This window comes from Canis aureus, chromosome 30, assembly GCF_053574225.1.
Source record: "Canis aureus isolate CA01 chromosome 30, VMU_Caureus_v.1.0, whole genome shotgun sequence".
Classification (NCBI taxonomy): Eukaryota; Metazoa; Chordata; class Mammalia; order Carnivora; family Canidae; genus Canis; species Canis aureus.
Window position 1 is genome coordinate 23941597 of NC_135640.1, and position 21830 is coordinate 23963426.

General features: G+C 31.9%; 1 long non-coding RNA gene across 4 annotated transcripts in view; it reads left to right on the plus strand.

Moving 5' to 3' along the window:
* The window catches only part of LOC144301781 (uncharacterized), a 327386-nt gene that overhangs the window by 217379 nt on the left and 88177 nt on the right, over window positions 1-21830 (plus strand). For all 4 annotated transcript variants that reach the window (XR_013368639.1, XR_013368638.1, XR_013368635.1 and 1 more), the window contains 2 exons: window positions 2926-2977; window positions 3925-4054. This is a non-coding gene — a long non-coding RNA (uncharacterized LOC144301781). The remainder of the gene's footprint in view (window positions 1-2925; window positions 2978-3924; window positions 4055-21830) is intronic.

Below are 21830 nucleotides of genomic sequence, written 5' to 3' on the forward strand. Positions count from 1 at the left end.
CCCTATACCAATTGCTTTAATACTGACTTCTGTTCATTTGCATAAGATAAAAGTGCATTTATTTACTTATTTATTTTTAAAGATTTTATTTATTTATTCATGAGAGACATAGAGAGAGAGGAGGAGACACAGGCAGAGAGAGAAGGGTCCTGGTGGGAAGCCCAATGTGGGACTCAATCCCAGGACCTTGAGATCATGCCCTGAGCCAAAGGCAGACACTTAACCACTGAGCCATTCAGGCATCCTGATAAAAGTGCATTTACAATGACTTTTAAATGTGAACAATTATGTTGGGATGACTATTTCTTATGTAAATACAATTTAAAGATTTTGTAGCCTGAGCTTCTTTGTCCCACAAGTTTTCCATACAAAGACACAAAGATACATCTACTCTGGTCAGAATACAAATAATATTGCAGTCTGATTCCATCTACCTCACTGACCATTTATAACCATTTTAACAGCATTCTTGGATTCTAACTTTCTTCATTTTTGAAATGAAATTCAATAAACCCAAGAAGCACTTTATCTTTCAAAAGAGATATGTTCTAAAATTCCTCTGTTGGATTTAATTAATTGAGATGTCTGTGAGTAGGTAATTAGTTCACTCAGCAGATGAATTCAAAAATGGTTGTCAGAAGGCGCCTTTATTATACTTTCACCTTTAGGTACCAGGGAAAACATTTTTTTTAAAATAAGTATTTTTATTTTATTTATTTATTTTTTTAAATAAGTATTTTTAATGAAAATGTTCTACTACCACAGGTAAACAACCCATTAGATGAAATGTGTCATCCCTTATCAATAATTTGTGCTTCAATAAAAGATCTTGTACATTATTGGGTATTCTATAAAAATAGATTTGTTTCTTATGAAAAATACCAAATTTGAGTCGCTATTACTTAGAAATATTTTATATAGTGTTTGAAATAGGGTTACCTTGGTGGCTCTGTCAGTTAAGCGTCTGCCTTCAGCTCAGGGCATGATCTCAGAGTCTTCAGATGGAGCCCCATGTCAGGGGCCTTGCTCAGGGTGGAGCCTGCTTCTCCCTCTGCCTCTGCTTTCTCTCTCTCATTCACTCCCTCAAATTAATAAATCTTTTTTAATAAGAAATATTTTACATATGTTTATACAAAAATAAAAATAATTTTAACATATATTTTTATATATGTTACCTATACTACATATTACATGTTTATCCACAAAGTTTATTGTCCACCACTTTAATTTCATCTGAAAGATGAATGGCATTGAATAAATGGCATTAGGCATACTTGGTTAAGAGTGAATTTTGTCTTGATATTCTTGTAGAGCTAATGCTTTTTCCATAACAAGTGTTTTAAATAATTAAATTAACTGGACACCTGGGTAGCTCAGAGGTTGAGCATCTGCCTTTGGCTCAGTGTGTGATCCCGGAGTGCCGGGATCCAGTCCTACATTGGGCTTCCTGTATGGAGCCTACCTCTCCTTCTGCCTGTGTCTCTGCCTCTCTCTTTCTGTGTCTCTAATGAATAAGTAAATAAAATCTTTAAAACTAATTAATTAATTAATTAATTAACTGATGAATTTGATTTTTAATATTATACCACTGAGAGATTAACTTGACATTTCTCAAATTAATCAGGCTAATAAAGTAAACTCAATCACACTGTAAAAATTAGCCATCTATACAATTGAGCTAAATCTGATGTCTTCATAAAATAATGAAGATATATATTACTAATTTCAAATTTTTTGCAGTGAGAAAAAATAATTTATTTTGTTTCTGCATTGTGGATTAGATTAAATTACACATAGAAAAGGATATTTGTAATTTTTATTTGCACAATGGTGTTTGAGACATGAACCTTTGCTTTTCTTGATAGTTTATCAATACCCCATCCTGAAGCTTTTATTACCATAGCATATAATGGTCTTGTATGTTTATGGGTTTATTGTAGGCAATGTATATCTAAAAATATAATTTTGTATACTCAAGTGTATCTATACGTCCATGTGATACATACCCCATATCAAATGTTTGTTATGCTTTTAGGAATCACAATAATATCTCAATATCCTTCATTAAACTAAAAGTAGAATTTTCATGAGAAGAAAAATAGAATATATTTTTCAATCTGGAAGAGAAAATTTTATGATAAAATAATTTTAGTTCCTTTATTTGGATTATGTAACTCTCACTTCATACACACATGAGCACACTTAAAAAGTAATCCTTAGCACTCCACGTGTTATTGTTACCACATATTTATACTCACCACTCACAGAATCTAGGTTTGCTTTGCTTATTCAATGAAGATTGACTGTCAGATGATCATTTTATATTCACAATGTTGTTGCCTAACCAGATCTGAGAGTAAGTTAATTTTGTTCTCTGAGATTTTGTCATATCTTGTCATTTAATCGTCATGGGAAAGAAGTCCATTATAATCAATAAGGTAGCTAGAATATATATAGTGTCAAATAGTTGTATTAGCAAGGGGATATTTAGGGTACAGTATAAGCATTTGTTACAAACAGAAAATTTTGATAAATGCACTGAACTAAGAAGCAATTTGCTCTGTGCTATGATTGTGCATATAATTATATCATCTACCAATATATACTATTTTTGTTTTCATTTTCAGTTCTTCTATTTTTATATCTATACTATCTCCTTATGCTGTGTAACTCCTCTAGTTCAATATGGAAGATGATAGTTGGCACATTATTTGATTCTTCATCTTAAGGAGGGAGCAAAGTTTTACTATTGTATACAAATTTTCTGTAGGTGTGGATTACTTTTAAGTAGCTATAATCCATTTTTTATTTCTAGTTTGCTAAGAGCTACTATTATGAATGGATAATTCCACTTTTATCAAAAAATTTTCTACATCTATTTTTTCCTGAACTATTAATTAATATGCAGTATTATATTGGTTTCAGGTGGACAGTATAATCATGCAGCAATTCCATACATTTCTCAAAGCTCATCACGGTAAGTGTTCTCTCAACTCCCTTTATCTATTTTCTCAATCCCCACTTCCCCCACATCTCATATGGCAGTCACCAGTTTGTTCTCTGCATCTTAGAATCTGGTTTTGGAGCACCTGAGTGGCTCCATTGGTTGAATGTCCTGTCCAACTCTTGATTTCAGCTCAGGTCATGATCTCTGGGTCCTGAGATCAAGCTCCACATTAGTTGCCTTGTTCAGCATGGAATCTGTTTGAGATTCTTACTCTCCCCTCATTCTCTCTCTCTCTCTCTCAAATGAACAAAGAAATTCTTAAAAAAAGAATCCGTTTTTTGTTTGCCTCTTTTTTCTGTTTCCTTGTTTTGTCTCTTAATTTCCTAATTATTTTGTATTACTGAATCATATTATATTTTTTACCCCTGCAAATCTCACAGGCAATGTCCATGCTGTTGGTCCAAGGACCATACTTTGAGAACCACAAGCTTTTTTTGTTTGTTTTTTGTTTTGGTTTGGTGGTATATTCACTTGAATTTGGTTTAGCTGAAAATATCTCTGCTTCGCTCTCATTCTTGAGTGATACTCTCACAGGATATGCAATTCTAGGTTGATAAGTGTTTTTTTGTTGTTGTTCTTTTTCAGATCTTTGAATATGTCATTTCACATACTTAATCTCTTTGATGGTTTTGAGGAGTAAAATGTCAGTCTAATGTTTTTTTTTTTTTGAAAGCTGTCTTTTTTTTTTCTTTTAATATTTTAAGAGATACCTTTTTATATATGTAGTAATTTTCTTTTGCTGCTGTATAACATACTACCACAAACTTAGTGGCTTAAAACAACGCAAATTTATTGTCTTACAGTTCTATAGATTTGAAGTTCAAGAGGGGTGCCATGAGGGCCAAAAACAATCAGAAAAAGTCTGTTTCCATTCTGGAAGCCGTAAGGAAAGAGTCTTTTTTCCTTGCCTTTTTCAGCTTCTAGAGGCTGCCTGTGTTCTTTGGCTTGTGGACCTCCTCCATCTTCAAAGCAGGAACAACAAACAGAGCCCTCATGACACATCTTTCCGATTATAGCTGAAAACGTGTTCAGATTTTCAGGATTTACGTAAGTAAATTGAGCACCCTGGATAATCTAGTATAATGTCTCCATCTCAAGATATTCCATCTTAATCACATTTGCAAAGTACCTTTGCCACATAAAGTAATATATTCACAGGTTCTAGGGATTAAGACATAGACTTTTTGAGAGGACCATTAGGCTACCAACCATAGTATGGTTCTGTGATTTGGGTATACGTTTATGCTCATCTACCATAATTGCAAATTTTTGACTCATGCAAATCATTGCTTATATTATTAGTTTAATCTAGAAATATCTCAATCCATTTACCTTTCATTTCCTATGGAATTTCATTTTAATTATCAACTTTTACTCCATGTCTCTTAATCTCTCTATAATACTTAATATTTAGCTTTTGTTGTTTTGACGTGTTCTGAATGCCTTCTTAGCTTTCTTTCTATATACTAATTCTCTCTTCTGTTGTACCTATTTTATTGCTTAAATTGTTATTCACATTTTTAAAATATTCAACTAACAAGTTTAAAAAGCTGCATTTTTAAAAAATCTACTTAGTATTTTTATGAAATGAATTCTTATATTAATATTTTGAAATACCACTTTTAGAGGCATTTGGATGGCTCAGTCTGTTAAGCATCTACCTTCAGCTCAGGTCATGATCCCAGGGTCCTGGGATAGAGCCCCCCATTGCGCTCCCTGCTCAGTGAGGAGTCTGCTTCTCCCTCTCCCTCTGCTACCCCCCCATTCTCTCTCTCACACACAAATAAAATCTTTTTTAAAAGGAAATAGCACTTTTAAGTTCTTTAATTATCTAATCACCTTTATTTGTTTATGTTTTCAGTAATTCTAATAGGTGACATATTTTGAGGTCTCATTAAGTAAGTTAATGCTTCAATAGATTTTAACTTGTAAAGCCTTGTATGTGTGTGATGCATGTTTTGTGTTTGTTAATTGTTGTTGCTATTGTTTTTGACTTGTTTTTACTTGTGTTGGTAGGGTTATTCAGCCAGAGGGTTTGAATTTGCTTCTGTGGGTGCTTGTACTCTCAACACTGGACTACTTCAAAAAATACTCTTTGGATGGGTACTAAAAGTACTAGAGTTAAGTTTTCTTAGATATATAGATTTATTTATCTGCAGTCTAATACATATATAGTAATATCTAAGTTTTCTTTTTCTCTGATTTTATTAGGTACTGATATCAGGATTATATTAGCTTCATTCTCTGCTTTAAATAGCTTTCTAGTAAAAAATTGAATAACTAACTAACTAACTAACTAAATAAATAAATAAATAGCTTTCTAGTTTGCAATTAAATATTTTTGATCAATTTAACAAAGCCAGCTTTAAGACTGAGAATGCTAATCCTTTGCCAATTGAAGATTTTAAATTCCTTCAGCTGAAATTAGAGCCAAAAATGCCAATAATTCAAATAGTTAATCAGACAAAAACAAATTTCAAATAAAAATAATGAATGTACTTAGTAACAACCAAAAAAAATATATATATGAATAAAATTTACCCTAACTTTATTTTTGCCAATTTTAGTATGTAAATCAAAGCTTTTGATCAATTTAGCTTATGTAGATACTAGAGTTAGGAACCAGAAGTCATCATTCATAAAACTGTGAAGTTGAAAGAATAGAATATATTTATCAGGACAAGGTTTTACTAGTGAAAACACTGAATTTATTGAATTATATTTCTTTCCAGACAACATAACAAAATTTAAAAATGAGGAAAAAAACTACTTGACCTGGTTCATAAGATGAGTTAGTACCCAATTAACTCACCATATGGGAATTGGGTGTTCAATAATATTTAGTATTATCTTTCCAATATTTTTTAGATGATTATAATATCCTCACAGTTATTCAAAGTAAAAGTAGAAAAATTATTTATACCAGTAAATTCTTTAGTTAATTGTATGCATAGATAATTTGTCAGAGTCAATACTTTTCTTCTTGAATTAATGTTAAAGTTTTCTGGAATTGACTTATGAGTCATTAAATATATAATGACTTTATAAGTTTAAAATACTTGAACACGTATAATTTCGGCTAATTCAATTTGTTTAATTAGAGATGGTTTGCTATATATCTTAAAATAGAAAATAAACATTTTTATTTTCCTATATACTCTTTTTAATTTGTATATAATCATATAAGTAGAAGCATTTTAGTGAGATGGGAAAAGTCTTCTGTAGGAGCCAGCAAAAACACTGAATTCCTGACTCTCTCACTTACCAGATTTAGGTGTCCTTGGACAGGTCATTTAATTTATATTTGTCCTACTTTACTCTTTGTAAAACTAATTTTCTTGCCCTTTGAGTCATCACAAATATTCTAGTGTGTAATAGATATACATTTTTTCTGAAAAGTTTCAAGCCTTCCTACATGTAATCATCACATCGAATTATTCCTAATATATTTGTCCTTACGAGTCAAAGTACCTTCGGTTTGTCTTTATTTAGATGAATGTAAGGCAAGAGACTCCCCTCCCTGAGTTCATGCTTCACTTTTTATAGTGTAGAGAACTGTGCTATATGAAGATAGTAACCCATAAAACAGAATTTGGGCTGAAATGTAATATTGGCACCGTTGACATAATGATTGGATATCTCCAGTCCACTCCATTCTGATTTGAAAGAAATAATGAAGAAATTAGTAAGAAAGTCAAACACTATGTTTCAGTATGGCTCAATTGCTGAAAACTTATTAAAAAAAAAAAAAAAAGAAGAAGTTGAGAATAGGACCCTTTACTGATAGACTTTCTTTGGTCTTGTATTTATAGGTTTCCCAGAAGATGTAAAGTCATTCAAATTTTATTCAGAATCCTAGATATATTTGCAACAATGTTATTTTCTGTAACAGAAAATAAATGGTTTTAAATGAATGACATACAGGGAAGAAGAAATGCTTTTGAGATAAAGTAAGAAGGGCAGTTTTAATTCTATTGGGATGACTTGGGATCATTTTCAAACTCCATTTACCTCCCCAGTAAATGAGTATTAATTATACATATGTCAGAGTTATTTGAATGTCCAACATATTAATGGGTAAGGAAAGTCCAATACCTGTCAAGCTGGACTTTGATACATCTAAGGTTTCAGTCCTTCTTAAAATGAGTCCCAGAATCTGGAAGATTCCAAGTATTGTTTTTTTGTTTTGTTTTTGTCTTTGAAAACCATTTTATTTTTTGTAATTTAAATTCAATTAATTAATATATAATGCATTATTAGCTTCAGGTATAGAGTTCAGTGATTCATCAGTCTTATGTAATACCCAGTGTTCATTATATAATGTGCCCTCCTTAATGCTCAACACCCAGTTACCCAGTGCCCCCACTATCTCCCTTCCAGCAACCCTTAGTATGTTTCCTCTGATTAAGATTCTCCATGGTTTGTCTTTCTGTCTGATTTCATCTTGTTTTATTTTTCCCTCTCTTCCCCTATGATCCTCTGTTTCATTTCTTAAATTCCACATATGAGATCATATGATAATTATCTTTCTCTTATTGACTTATTTCAGTTAGCATAATACTTTCCAGTATCCACATTGTTGCAAATGGCAAGATTTCTTTTTTTTTGATTGCTGAGTAGTATTCCATTGTATACCAAGAATTGTTTTTAACAACTCCCATAGTACTTTAGAGGTTTTATTTTGTTTGTTCTTTTTTTCATGTTTCACTGTGATTTTAATGCACAGTTAAAACTTCCTTTCCTCAAATCCTAGATCTATGATTAAACATTTCAATCTATTCTACCACATTTTTGTTAAACCTTCCTGCACTTGTTGTTTCCTTTTATCTCTTTATAACAATTGTGTTATGTAGCTATGAGTGACAATTTACATACATAAAATTGATTCAAATTATATAATTCAATAGTGTTTAGTAAATTCACAGAGATGTACAACCACGACCACAATCTAATTTTACATTTTAATCACCGCTAAAAGAAACCCATACCCATTCTGCCTTCTATTCCAAGCCCCAGAAAAGCACCAGTCTACTTTCTATTTCTGTAGATTTACTTATCCTGGACAGTTAATATGAATAGAATCATATTGGCTTCTTTTCACTTAGCATGGTTTTAAGATTCATCCACATTGTGGTATATCTCCATATTTCCATTTATTTAAAAATAATGACCTATGTAATGGCCATGCTGCATTTAGTTTATTCATCTGTCAATTGGTGAACATCTATTTTTTCAGATTTTTGTCTATTATGAATTATGCTGTTTTAGACATTTATGTATACATTTTGATTATTATTTTTAATTTTTAAAAGATTTTATTTATTTATTCATAAGAGACACTGAGAAAGAGAGACAGAGACATAGGCAGAGGCAGAAGCAGGCTCCATGCAAGGAGCCTGATGTGGGACTTGATCCTGGGCCTCCATGATCAAACCCTGAGCCAAAGGCAGATGCTCAACCACTGAGCCACCCAGGCGTCCCTATGTACACGTTTTTATAGAACATATGTGTTCATTTCTCATGATAGTATACATAGGACTGGAAGTGATGGGTCATGGGTACTTCTAAGTTTAATAATTGTGAGGAGATTCCAAACTATCTCCCAAAGTGGCTGAAACATTTTATTCTCTCAAGAAAAATGTATGAGGGATTCCAATTTCTCCACAACCATGAAAATACATGTTATTGAGGGTGTTTCTGATTATAGATATCCTAACATATAAGAATGGTATCTCATTATACTTTTCATTTGATTTCCATAATGACTAAGTATATGTTTATTAATTCTATGATACAATAAAATTGCAACATAAGAACATTGAAAATACTTATAATGAAGAGGGGATATATCTTAGCAATGGTTTCCCTCTTATTTCATTATTAAATAAGTGTAAATAACAATGCTGGATGCTCTGGACCCTGGACCTAAAAATTGTCTTGATTATTTTTTAGAGAATAAGTTATAATGGGTTATAAACATTTTGATAAACAGTTCCTTTCCTTAGTTATATTTTTATGTTTGAACAAGTTGGTGTATCTGTAATTTTAATGAACTGTTATATCTATCATAACAAAATAAATCATAAAGAAAGTTAATATGTGTAGCTAGACACTGAGGAATAATTAGGTTTATTAACTAAATGATTCTAAATGTATACTTTCAAATGATTTAAACTAAACTTATAAAGTAGCAAAAAAAGTTCATTAAATTTCCTGAGAATATTATTTTTAATTAATTTATGATTGCCTCTAGCTTTGCAATTCAAATTAATTCCTTCTAGGAAGTAATATACATAACCTTCTCCCATTTCTTTTATTTATTTAATTTTTTGGTAATTTCCAAAAACAGATTTAAATTCAAGGGTAACAAAAGGCATATAGTAAAACTGGTGAGACACCTATTGCACTGAACTGGGTTTATGTCTATCCAACTTTTATTAGTCTGGTGAATCTTAAACTTTGGGGTCATAGTTATTTATGTTTACATTCTTAATGTGTAGTACAGTGTCGGCATAGCAGAAAAACTTTTAAGATAGTTGTGAAATGAATACACTAATAATAGGACATAATAAAGAAATGTGAATTTGTAATCTGGTATTCTCAAAATATAAATGTCTTGATAAAAAGCTGTGTTATTTAATCATTATACCAATGAACATATAAGTCTGTTATAAGAATCTGAAATGTTTTCAGCTATATTCAGACTAAATTACCATCTGGCTTTCTACCCCAAATGGATAAGCGTGTGTGTTAAAACTCTTAAAAGATTCCTGTGTTTTAAAAAAGCATACTAAGTGATCACATTGTCTGCACCTTTGCCCACTACATGCAAGTCACAACCTTGAATCCATCTACAACTTTAATTCCCTTTTATTGCCTTGTAACACAATGCATTTAAAAGTTCCATGAATGAGTATGCAGAAATTTATATTTGGGGATGGGGTAAGGAGGAGTGAAGAGGAATTGTATTTTGCCTACCTCAGCATCGTATTTTTCAGAGTACTTTTCTAATTTTAAATTGATATTTCAAATTAAAGTAGGCACTTTTTCTCACATTTTGCCAACTTTTTACATAAAATATACATGTTTGTTCCATGTCTTCCCAAAGTGTTTATGAAATATCAATATCTCTTTTTAATTTATTCTCTAAAATAATGATAAGGAATGCATTGTATCAAAAATCCCAAATTCATAACCTCAAAAATGCCATATAGTTTTTGTGGGGAGGGGACAATAATCTAAATACTTAACTTTAGCTATGTCTAAAACTATAAATCTTTTCATTAAAATAAACTATTATATTTGTTGACCTTGAGAGAATTTTCAATATTTATAATTGACATTTGTGTAATATGATCACATTTTTCCATTATATAGAATGATGCTCAATGATCGATATGCTTTCAGATAAATCACAGAAATAAGTATAAATCAATTATAGAAACAGAAAATAGCTTAATTACTAGAAAAAACAAAAATGAATACTGAAAAAAAATCACAGACTAGGTACTAAATTAAAAAGAATACTCATAGGGGTGCCTGGATGGGCTCAGTGGGTTAAGTGTCTGACTCTTGATTTCCACTCAGGTCTTGATCTCATGGTTGGTGGTGATATGGAGCCCTGGGTAGAGACTGCTTAAGATTCTCTCTTCCTTGGGTGGCTCAGTTGATTAAGCAACTACCTTTGATCTCTAGTCCTTGATAGAGCCTCAGGAGGCTCCATGCTCCGTGGGGAGTCTCCTGCTTCTCTTCTACCCCTGCCCCTTGCTCGTGCTTCTCTCTCTCTCTCTCTCACTCAAACTCAAATAAATAAATAAAATCTTAAAAAAAAAAAGCTTATCTTTCTCCCTCCAATCTCTCACTCCCAACCCTACCTGATGCTGCTTACATTCTTTCTCTCTCTCTCTCTCTCTCTCAAAAAAAAAAAAAAAAAAAAAAAAAAAAGAGGACACTATTACAGTAGACTTTAACCTTGCAAATGTTAATTTCCGTTTCATATGGAAATATCACATTTTGACACTTTGGGATTTAGTTTGTTATTTTATCTTAAATAACACATTGCATACTATTTTGAGGGAAAATGACCATCAAGATATAGGCAGTAAAAGTTGAAACATTGGCTTATGGCCTAAAGTAATGTTTCTGCAAGTAGTAAAGCATCAATATCACCTGAGAACTTGTTGTAAATGAGAATATTCAGGCCCTACTCCAGTGGTGAACCAGATAACACCTGGGGGGAGGCCTCACAATCTTTTAAAAGCCCTCCAGGTAATTCTAGGAAACTTCATCTTACAAAATTTGTCTACCCAGAAATTTCATGGGTTTATCTTTATAACCCCTGTAGTTCATTCTCATAATTCCTTAAAATCTTAGCAAAAAAATTAGATATTGAAGGAAAAGCTTGAAAACCATTTGAAAAAACTCATAAAGAGTACAATCTGGAAGAAATAAAATTCAACTATTAAATCCTGAAATAAAATAAAATAGCAAAATCATTACTTACATAATAGTGTAAATAACATCAAAATCCCTAGCAATTTGGAAATGCTTTGGATGCATAATTTATATGTGATTCTTTCTGGGCAGCTTTAGTGTATTCATAATATACTAGAAAATCTTACATAAATGGCAACAATTACCATCCACATGTCCTTTTTTTTTTTTTAAAGATTATTATCTATTTATTCACGAGAGAGAGAGAGAGAGAGAGAGGCAGAGACATAGGCAGAGGGGGAAGCAGGCTCCATGCAGGGAGCCTGATGTGGGACTCGATCCCAGGATCCAGGATCAGGCCCTGGGCCAAAGGCAGGCACTAAACTACTGAGTCACACAGGGATCCCCCCTCCTTTTTTTAAAAGCAGTGGTCACTATCCTTTAAAGAATATTATTTCATCCAAAACAATTACTTTCCACTTTTTTTAAATGATGATAACAGCAAAATTTAAACATAGAATTCTAAATTTAGCTGGAATTCAAAGGAATTTTTTTACTCTTAATGTAATGTACACTAAATAAACAATAAAACTTGCATACATTTTTATTTTCTAGAAAGATTTGTGTATTTTAAAAAATCTATATTAAAAATAGAATCTAAATTTCTTTCCTTTGTATATATGTCAGGGAGAAAGACCTTATTCTGCCCTCTGCAAATATCACTCTTTGGGAGTTACCTTAATTTGAGGAGGGGGTAGGGAGGAGTGAAGAGGAATTGTATTTGGCCTACCTCAGAATAGGCCCTTCTGACCCCTCTAGCTGGACTTAGAATCAAATTGACATGAGGCAGATTAACAGGAGAAAATTAAATTTAATAGGTGGATTTATGAGAAATTGATACAGGCATAAGATTCCAAAGACAATTTGGCCAACACGCTGCTTTTATGAGCTAAGGAGGAGGGTAGGGACCTGGGAATACAACAGGACCATTAGTAGGAGGTGAAAGAAGTTGTTTGAAAAACAAAAATCAGGGATCCCTGGGTGGCTTGGGGGTTTAGTGCCTGCTTTTGGCCCAGGGCGCGATCCTGGAGTCCTGGGATCGAGTCCCACATCAGGCTGCTTCTCCCTCCTCCTGTGTCTCTGCCTCTCTCTCTTTGTCTATCATAAATAAATCTTTAAAGAAAAAAGAAAAGAAAAGAAAAGAAAAACAAAGATCGCCCTATTATGCAGGTAAGGTTCCTGGGTAAAGAGAGTCTCTGTTCATAGTTTTCTTCTTGCTGTATACTCTCCTTTCCAGTGTCAATTTAGGCAGTGAAGGGGAAGATAGCTTTTCCTGCATCTGCTGGGTTTTGATTACTTTTAACTCAAAATAATCTTTAGGCCAAAGTGGCATATTCTGGGGCATCTCATCCTGCACCTCAATTTGTACATTTCTTTTTTGGCTGTTCACTCTGTTCTACTCCAAGTCCATCATTCATTTCATCCTGACTCTTCAAAGGCATGTAAAAACAATGAGGAATGAATTAACACTTGAACAATGAATTAACAAACTTCATTGTTTTGGTCCGCAAAAGATTCAGATCAAATATCACAATCTATTAAACAATATTGAGTTGTATCACAAGTAAATTTACTTCTGCATGTAATTTCCTATTCCTATTTTAACAGAATGAAAGAGATATAATTATCCAAATTTTAAAGTGAGACAAAAAATAAGCTAATGCTTTAATATTAGTTTAATATTTATAAATAAAAACTAATATTTAATTTGTATAAATAAAAACTAGTAAGTTATGATTAAGTAGTCACATTCATCTTTAAAGTTCTTAAGAGTTGATACAATGATTTCACGAAGTGGTTCTCATTTCAGCATATTTTAAAATTTGTTTTCTAAAAAAATATTGCTATAAAAATACTTCCTGAAGAAATCTAAATATAAATAGAACAAAAGGCTCTTTGGCAGTGCTTGCTAAACCAGTCTCATTCAGTTTTCAGTCCCAACCACCTGCTTTACAAAACGTTTTTAATCTGAGCTGGTAAATTTATATTTTTTCCAATGTCAATTTTACCCAAATGCTTATTTAATAAATTCCGTGAATCAGATTAGAAATTACTGTTTTCCATATTTTAAAAGTTGAGACTTTAAGAGTGTTTATAACTGGCCAACTTCCCAAATTTTACAATTTCTTTACCACAAGACAATTACTAAATTTCTCTGTAGTACAAATTAATTTTAATCTCATTCTCCATGTTTTTTTTGCATAATATTTTAAATTGTCTATTACTTAGATATTTTAAAAAATAAAATGACAACATACATGTTATCTCATAGCACAAAAACTGCAATGAATTGCAGTAGTTAAATATAATAGGTATCTAAAAGTAATAAGTGTCTAAAATTAAAAGGATCTCAAACTCTTCAAATTGCGGCTCTTCGTTTTTCCTTAGGATAGCTCCTTCACATCTATAATACATGGTCACCTCACACACACAAAATGAGTGTAACAGTGTCCATTCAATTCTGAATTAAGTGGTGCTGAATTTTCTTAAGTGCTTAAAATTGTAAATTCTATTATTTTCTTTCAAAGCCTAATGGGAGCTGTTTGCAAGAATCTTTCCCAGTAAAACATTGGTTACCTCTAGGTAGTGAATTTTTGCTTGTTGGTTTGCCATTTCATTTATTTTAGAACACTTTGAGAACAATATAATGCCTTTATAATTTTTTAAAAATGCTACTTTCTTTATGAACCTAAAACTTGGCTTTAATTATATGATATATTGTTGAAAGACTCGATGGATTTTAAAGCACTTTTATCAACAGTCTTTCATTTATATCTCACGCTATGGAATAAAGTGAACTACACTGTATTTATGCAAAATTCATATAATTAAAAAAATACTGAACTGCAAGGTGTTGTTTTTGCCAGAGGTGATTTATTAAACTGTTTCTTCTTTAGTTTATTAAGTTAGAATGCTACATAAGTACCAAGACAGATCATGGATATGGACTCTAAATCCTGCCTCCACTAGTTATTTTCCAAAATGTAACTAATGAGATACCATTGAAAGCTCTATTTACTTCATCTCCCTTGATGTCCTACGTGTATTAACCACCGTGTCCTCACACTGAATAAGAAAAGCAGAAATATAATTGAAATTTATCTCAAATCTAAAAATCTAAACATTAGTTAAAATTGGCTCCAGTTTGATGAGTGAATCAATCATTAATAATGTAGAAGTGAAGTGTCATTAATGAACTACTTATGCTAAAGGAGTAAGCCTGAATTGAATGTGCAGATAAAAGGCAGTATGAACATTATGAAATAGTTAATTATCAAATTACTACACAAACCTTTATTTAAGACAATAAATACCATGTTTAACCAAATTGAAGATATCATCATCCCTATTTCAGACCAATTAAAATATCAATCTAAGACATACAGCAAAGTACTTTAGGTTTCTGGAGTAATGAATCACAATATTCTCAGGGGTTTTTTTGCAACTTATGTATTGTGTCCTTGTAAAGAAGGAAGGGTTGTAGCAGCAGTAGAGAGAGAGTTAAGTAAGTTCCCAAAGTAATTCTAATGAACTAATATTTCTTAGGGAAATGGCTTGACTCTTAACTCTAGAAATAGTGTTGCTTGAAATGTATTTAGAAAAACTACAGCATCAGAATCAGAATCAGAAACACTTCCTCAGTTATGGAGGCCTAGTAACTTAGAATCTCAGAGGGTTTGAGTTCTGGAATCTTGAAAAAAAAATTCCCCAGTTGATTCTGAAGACAACTAAATTTGAGATATATTTATGACTTTTGTTGAATCAGTGGATCTCTTGTCACCATGTCCTTTCAAAGTAATCTCATTATAAGAATTAAGAAGACATAACATTGGGGGGCACCTGAGTGGCATAGTGTTTTAAGAATCTTGACTCCTGGTTTCAGCTAGTGTTGATGATCTCTGGATCATAGGATTGAGCCCCATGTGGGACTCTGCACTCGGTGTAGAATCTGCTTGGGATTCTCTCTTCCTCTGCCCCTCCCCACATTCTCTCTCTCTCTTTCTTTCTCTCTCTCTTTAGCAAAATACATAGGTAAAACTTTTAAAAATAAAGAAGACATAACATTGATATTTCCTGGAAGCCTGGAGTTTGGAATTGTAGGAAAGGATCTTTTTATTAACTAGAGGAATCATAGGATTTGATTAGCAGACATTTCCAGAGAAAGCAGTACTCTGCCCAAATATTTACTTTTGTAGTTTTCGTCAGACTCTTTGTTGTTCATAATTAGATTCAGGAGGAAAATTAAAGAAAATGCTAAAAGTTTCAATGTAATCAATTTATACCCATTTAATGACATTAATGTCTTTGAAATGTTAACATACTTCCTGCAAATCATCAGACTAATTAATCTCTAGTCACTATTGAATTCAATAAATTCCACTTACCTGCCACCATATTTATAATCTTAAAACATTATTTTCATAATCACCTTCACCAAGCTTCAATGCATGGATAGCAAATCCATATTTCTAATCATGTGATTCACAATCTTCCCTATTCAAAATCCATTTACCCAAATTTAACCCCATTATTGTTAGTGTAAATCACCATATACCAGCCTGTTCCATTATCTTGACATATTCATTCTTAAATTTAATCCTTTCCTTTCCCACATTTTCTCTTGTTGTGTTTCTCTATTGAAATTCTAGTCAAAATTTAAAAATCAGCATTTTCCCCTTCTCCTTTAAAAGTCCTTAGACTGCTCTAGACTCATTTTTCTTAGTTTTTAGAAAGTAATCATTTGTACTATTCAATTTTCTACATAAATTTGTATCAAATATACTTTATTTACAACTGTCTGATGAGTACAAATCAATGATAATTGTACCATGATCACAAAATTAAATATTGGATTCATAATCTGTGACAAGTATTTGCTATGGCTTTCACATACATTCTATCACTTAATCTTAATGACATTATATTAAGTGATATATCATCTTACAGTATGAAAATTCAGTCTCAGGGAGATTATTTCATGTCTTAGTTATACACTACAGTGAACCATATTGAAACTGTAGGGCTCTAGGACTTCAAAGTATGTGCTATATTCCATCTACCAACGCTGCTTCCTTCAAAAATAATCATAAACTCTTGGCATCAGAACTTTGTCATCTCTCTCAATTAATAAAAAGAGTAAGATCATATTGTTTTCTAACTGGGCATACATTTGATTCCAAATATTAAAAGGAAAAGAGCATAATGCAAGAAAACAATTTTAAAGCCTGTTTCTTAAAGACTACTGGTTCTCAATACTTAAAACTATTGTGTGCCTCATGAGGAGGCATTTTAAACTGTTGGCCTGGATAATATCTGATTTACATATATATTCACAATTTTTATCATATGGCTTAAGAAAATGAAAATATGCCACAGAAACTTACTATATTGTCCAGCTCCCTTTAAAATGAAAAACAAAACAGGGCAGTCTGGGTGGCTCAGCGGTTTAGCACTGCCTTCAGCCCAGGGCGTGATCCTGGAGACCCGGGATCGAGTCCCATGTCGGGCTTCCTGCATGGAGCCTGCTTCTTCCTCTGCCTGTGTCTCTGCCTCTCTCTCTCTGTGTCTCTCATGAATAAATAAATAAAATCTTTAAAAAATGAAAAACAAAACAAAAGCAAAAACAAAGCCTTTCTATGTTCAAATGTGGATATCTTTTCTCATGTCACATTGCCTTAATAAATCTAATACGTTGGATTAAAATTGCTTGATCATTTTATTAAAATAATTATTAGATAAATATATTTTCTAGGTTAACATACTCCAATATCCAACTTTTATAATTCATGCTCAAAAGAAAACTAGACTCTTACCATTAGGAAAATATCAAGAAAATAAAATATTTTTTTTGGTCCTTTATAAGTGAAGTTTTCATAACAGATGAGGCATTTTATTGGGAATTTAAAATATATATAATATTTTTAAACAAGAAGAAAAATGGAATTCCATACTAAGTACTCAGTGGAAGCAAAGATAAAGAAAACTTGAGAATTTTTAATCTGGGAGTGTAAATTATGATAACAAAGCAGAAGAGTAGGAGATAAATCAGAGCTTATTATTTATTCAATAATTTCTTAATTCAAAAAAATTATGCTAACATTTCATTTATGCTCACTTCATGCCAAGAACTTTGGTGGAGATTAAGAATGCACAGGTAAAACCATCTGGCCCTAAGATTTTCTTTGTGAGGAGGTTTTGATTATTGATTACATCTCCTTACTAATTATATGTCTGTTTGAATGTCCTAATTCTTCATGATTCACTCTTGGAAGGTTGTATTTTTCTAGGAACTTGTCCATTTATTCTAGGTTTTCTAACTTGTTGGAGTGTGATTGTTCATACTAGTCTTTTGTGGCACTTTTTTATTTCTGTAATATCACTTGTAATGTGTCTTCTTTGATTTTTGAGTTCGAGTCTTCTCTCTTTTTTCTTACTCTAGTTAACAATACTGTATTGTATACTTAAAATTAATTTATGAAGCTAGGTCTCATGTTAGGTATTCTTATGATAATAAAAATAGTTAACAAAATATAATTTTTTTTTTAACAAAATATAATTGTAAAATACAAAGTACAGGTAAACCTAGCAACTATAGCATTCCTCATTTAGACATTTAAGACAGTGAAAAAAAAAGAATAAAAGCAATAACTTCAGAAAAAATGATAAATAATGGCAAATTAACTAGACTTAGGGCTAGCTTTAGGCAATGTCTAGAGATGGAATATGCTTGATGTGTATCCAAGGAACATCTTGGAGACCAGTCTGCCTGGAGCCCAAAAAGCAAGGGGAGGAGTGGAAAAGGATGTCAGGGAAGGCCATTCAAGAACTTGGTATTTAGTTTAAGAGAAATGTAAAGTCTTCACAGAGACATAAGTGAACTAATTGGCATGATCAATCCAGCTTTTTGCAAGAATCACTATTGCTTCTCTAATGAGAACCGTCCTTGGAGCAGAGAGATAGAAGCAAGCAGATTGTTTTGCAGGCTATTCCAGAATGCAGGCAAAAAATAACAGTCTTCAGAAATAGAAAAGGATCATATTTTGAGGATATTTAAAGGTGCCTCTAACAAAATTTCCCATTGAACTGGATATAAAGCAAAGCTAGAAAAGTAAATCTTTTCATCTCCTGAGATGGGGAATGCTGCATTACAGCACCCAGTCAAAGTGGATGTCTAAGACAAGTTTCATGGAATGGTAGACTATTTTATTATATTTTTAATTCTTAAAAAGATTTTATTTGAGAGAGAGAGAGAACACAAGCAGGGAGAAGGAGCAGAGAGAGAGGGAGAGGCAGACTCCTCATTGAGCATGGAACTTGATGCCTGGCTGTATCCCAGGACCCTGGGATCATGACCTGAGGTGAAGGTAGACACTTAACTGACTGAGCCATCCAGGTGCCCCGATATCCTATTTTATATCCAGAAAAACATTTATTTAGTTTACTTACCCAGAGTTGTTGGAGATTAAGTCTATTATCCTCACCCAACTTACAATACTGCCTCCTTCAATTTCTAAAGTGAGTCAAAGTGGAAATAAACTATTCAACTATTCATTGAAATCTACTGAAAAGCATCTAATAGATCCGGAACTCTAGACTTGTATATACAAATGTCTGTTTAATACCTTAGATGTTTTATGTATATTTTGACCTAAAGTATCCAAAACTTAGATCCTGAGATCCCTCTAGATAAAAACAAAACAAAACAAAAACAAAAACAAAAACAAAAACAAAAAACAAAAAACAAAAAACGACATGCTGTTGCATATTCTTATTTTGGTGACAACTATCTTAATATTTAGAGTGTGTGGTTTGGCCCCACAAATACACATTTTTAGCCAGTTATCTGGGTATATTCTTTCTTGGAGTAAACTGTTAGAAGCAATGGTTTATAATAGCCAGAATATACTGGTCAAAATGTATATAGTAATTTAGATATGTTGCCTATATAATGAGAATCTATATAAGTAGAAATGGTTAGCATGAAGTTTTCACTATGCAACTAGGGATTTTCAACAGAAACTGAGAGACAAAATCATTTGGTATATTACTTGTACTGCAAGTATGAAGTATATAATTTATTAGATATATGATTTATTTTCAGAAGTAAATTTAAAGTGACAAACACACACACACACACACAAAAACTTAAGACTAAAAAAGAACTCCTTTAAAGGAAACACAATTCAGGTATTAGGCATCAAATTTACTTCTGAACTTCACAGCAGTCAGAGCAAAGAATACATTAAACATTTATTGTTATCACAAATCATGAAAAATGTAATATTTATAACTAATGACATAGCATTATCCGAATTTCAACTATGCCATTTCATTTAGTCAACTGTAGCCACACCTTTAAACTCATAGAAACTCTAAGCTTTATTATTTAAACAAATAATTCACTGAGAAATATAGTTTATCATTGGGTTACGATAAATGATAAGACAGTCATATTATTTTAAATAGCCTGCAAATGAAATATTTTCTTTAAAATAAACAGGCATTAGACTGATTTACAAAATTTATGGGAGCAGACTAAAAATATATACCTGATTGTTATTTATTGATGAGTTGAATACAAACTGTCTGGTCTAGAAATTAAAGGGATTTTTCTGAATATAGTTTCAAGAAACATTCTTTCTGCTGTTTGTGTTTATGTGTGTGTTTTAATATGAAAAGATATGTTAAAACCTATTGTTTGCACTGTGACTTTATTTTTGTCCTTAAATTATTTTTACAAACCAAGTATCCCCTGGTGGCATTGGGTTTACATCATGATCCCTGGTGTTCATTGCCTTGGACAGCACCAACCTATTTCATAACCTTTTGGGGAAGAAACATCTAGAACAGAGAGTAATATAATAACAAATAATGTGCAACAAAAAGTAAGACTTACCATGCTTCATCTGATTCTATACCTAAAGAAATATTTGAGTTCAATTTATAAACTTCACAAGAGTTTAATAAATTGTCCTTTGGCCTCATAATTTTCTAAATGGGCTAATTTCAGTCTCTTTATCTGCATTTAAATTCCACGCCAATATCCTTATTTAAGTTTAAATGTTCTTTTCCTGGGGAAACAAAATAAGGATTATAAATTTTTCTTTCATAAAATAGGTGATAGAAAAGCAATTGTTATGCATTAAACTTCTCAGTAATGACTAATTCTTAATATAGGGAAAACATTGTAGGGAGTAAATTTGAGTTTATTCAAAGGATGAGTGATTTTTTTGTTTTAAATGTTCTCACAAAGATAAAATGTGTATCATTATAGATAATAGGTCTTCTGTCCTTTTGGATTTGACAGCATTTAAAGTTCACATTATAAAACAAGGACTTTGGAAAAAGAGAAGCATTTAAAATAAGTGCCGAACAGTCATCTATGACTTGAAGACACAAACTACAAGACCTTCAATCTACATCTCTGTAATTAAAAATTAATATTGATGATAATTAATTACCATTCCTAGAAAGCCATTCTTAGTATTATTAGTTAATTAAATTATACTTATTTTGTGAACAAAATATTTAGTGATATGTGACATAAAAATTTCTACTCCTCACTGATACTATTTTTATTAAGCATCTACATAAAGCTATGTATGTTAGTAATTAACAAAAGGCATCTGGAGTATACACATGGTTGTGATATTCACAATTACCATTTTGAAGCATTGAGTGGGTTTATTTGCTTTATTTATTTATTTATTTATTTATTTATTTATTTATTGCATTGAGTGGGTTTAAACATGCCCTTGATATGAAATCTTTTAGTAATACCCTGGAACTGTATTTATTTTTATATTTGTCCAAAATTATTTCAGCTGACTAAGAAAGACAAAATAACATATATTTTATTAGTTGTTTCCAAGGATAGGCTGTTTCCAATGATACATAGTTTTTTGAAAACTTAAGCAGGTAGGAATTGTAAACAAGCATTTAATGAAAGGAAGTAGTATATATCAGATTCAAAGAAAGAAGAGCAGGCATAAGATAAAGTTACAGTTTGCACCTTAGCTACCCATACCCCAAAAAGAAAGTTTTTCCCAAGAAGTTTTGAGAATAACAAGAAGAAAGGAACAGTAGCACAGTCGCTACACGGTGTCAACTTAAGAGTAGAGAGGCATGTGATTAGAGCTGCAAAAAAGTGGCACTAACTAGAAATTGTGGTCTAATGAGGAATGAGTATCACCTTCCAGGAAAGACCTCCCTGCCTTGTGTTACTCTTAATTACAGAGGTAGAAGGAACACTTGGTTATGAAGAGAGCAAGAGAAAAAACTAACATCTTTTAAGATAAAATCAGGTTAATACCAGAAATGACTACTAAAC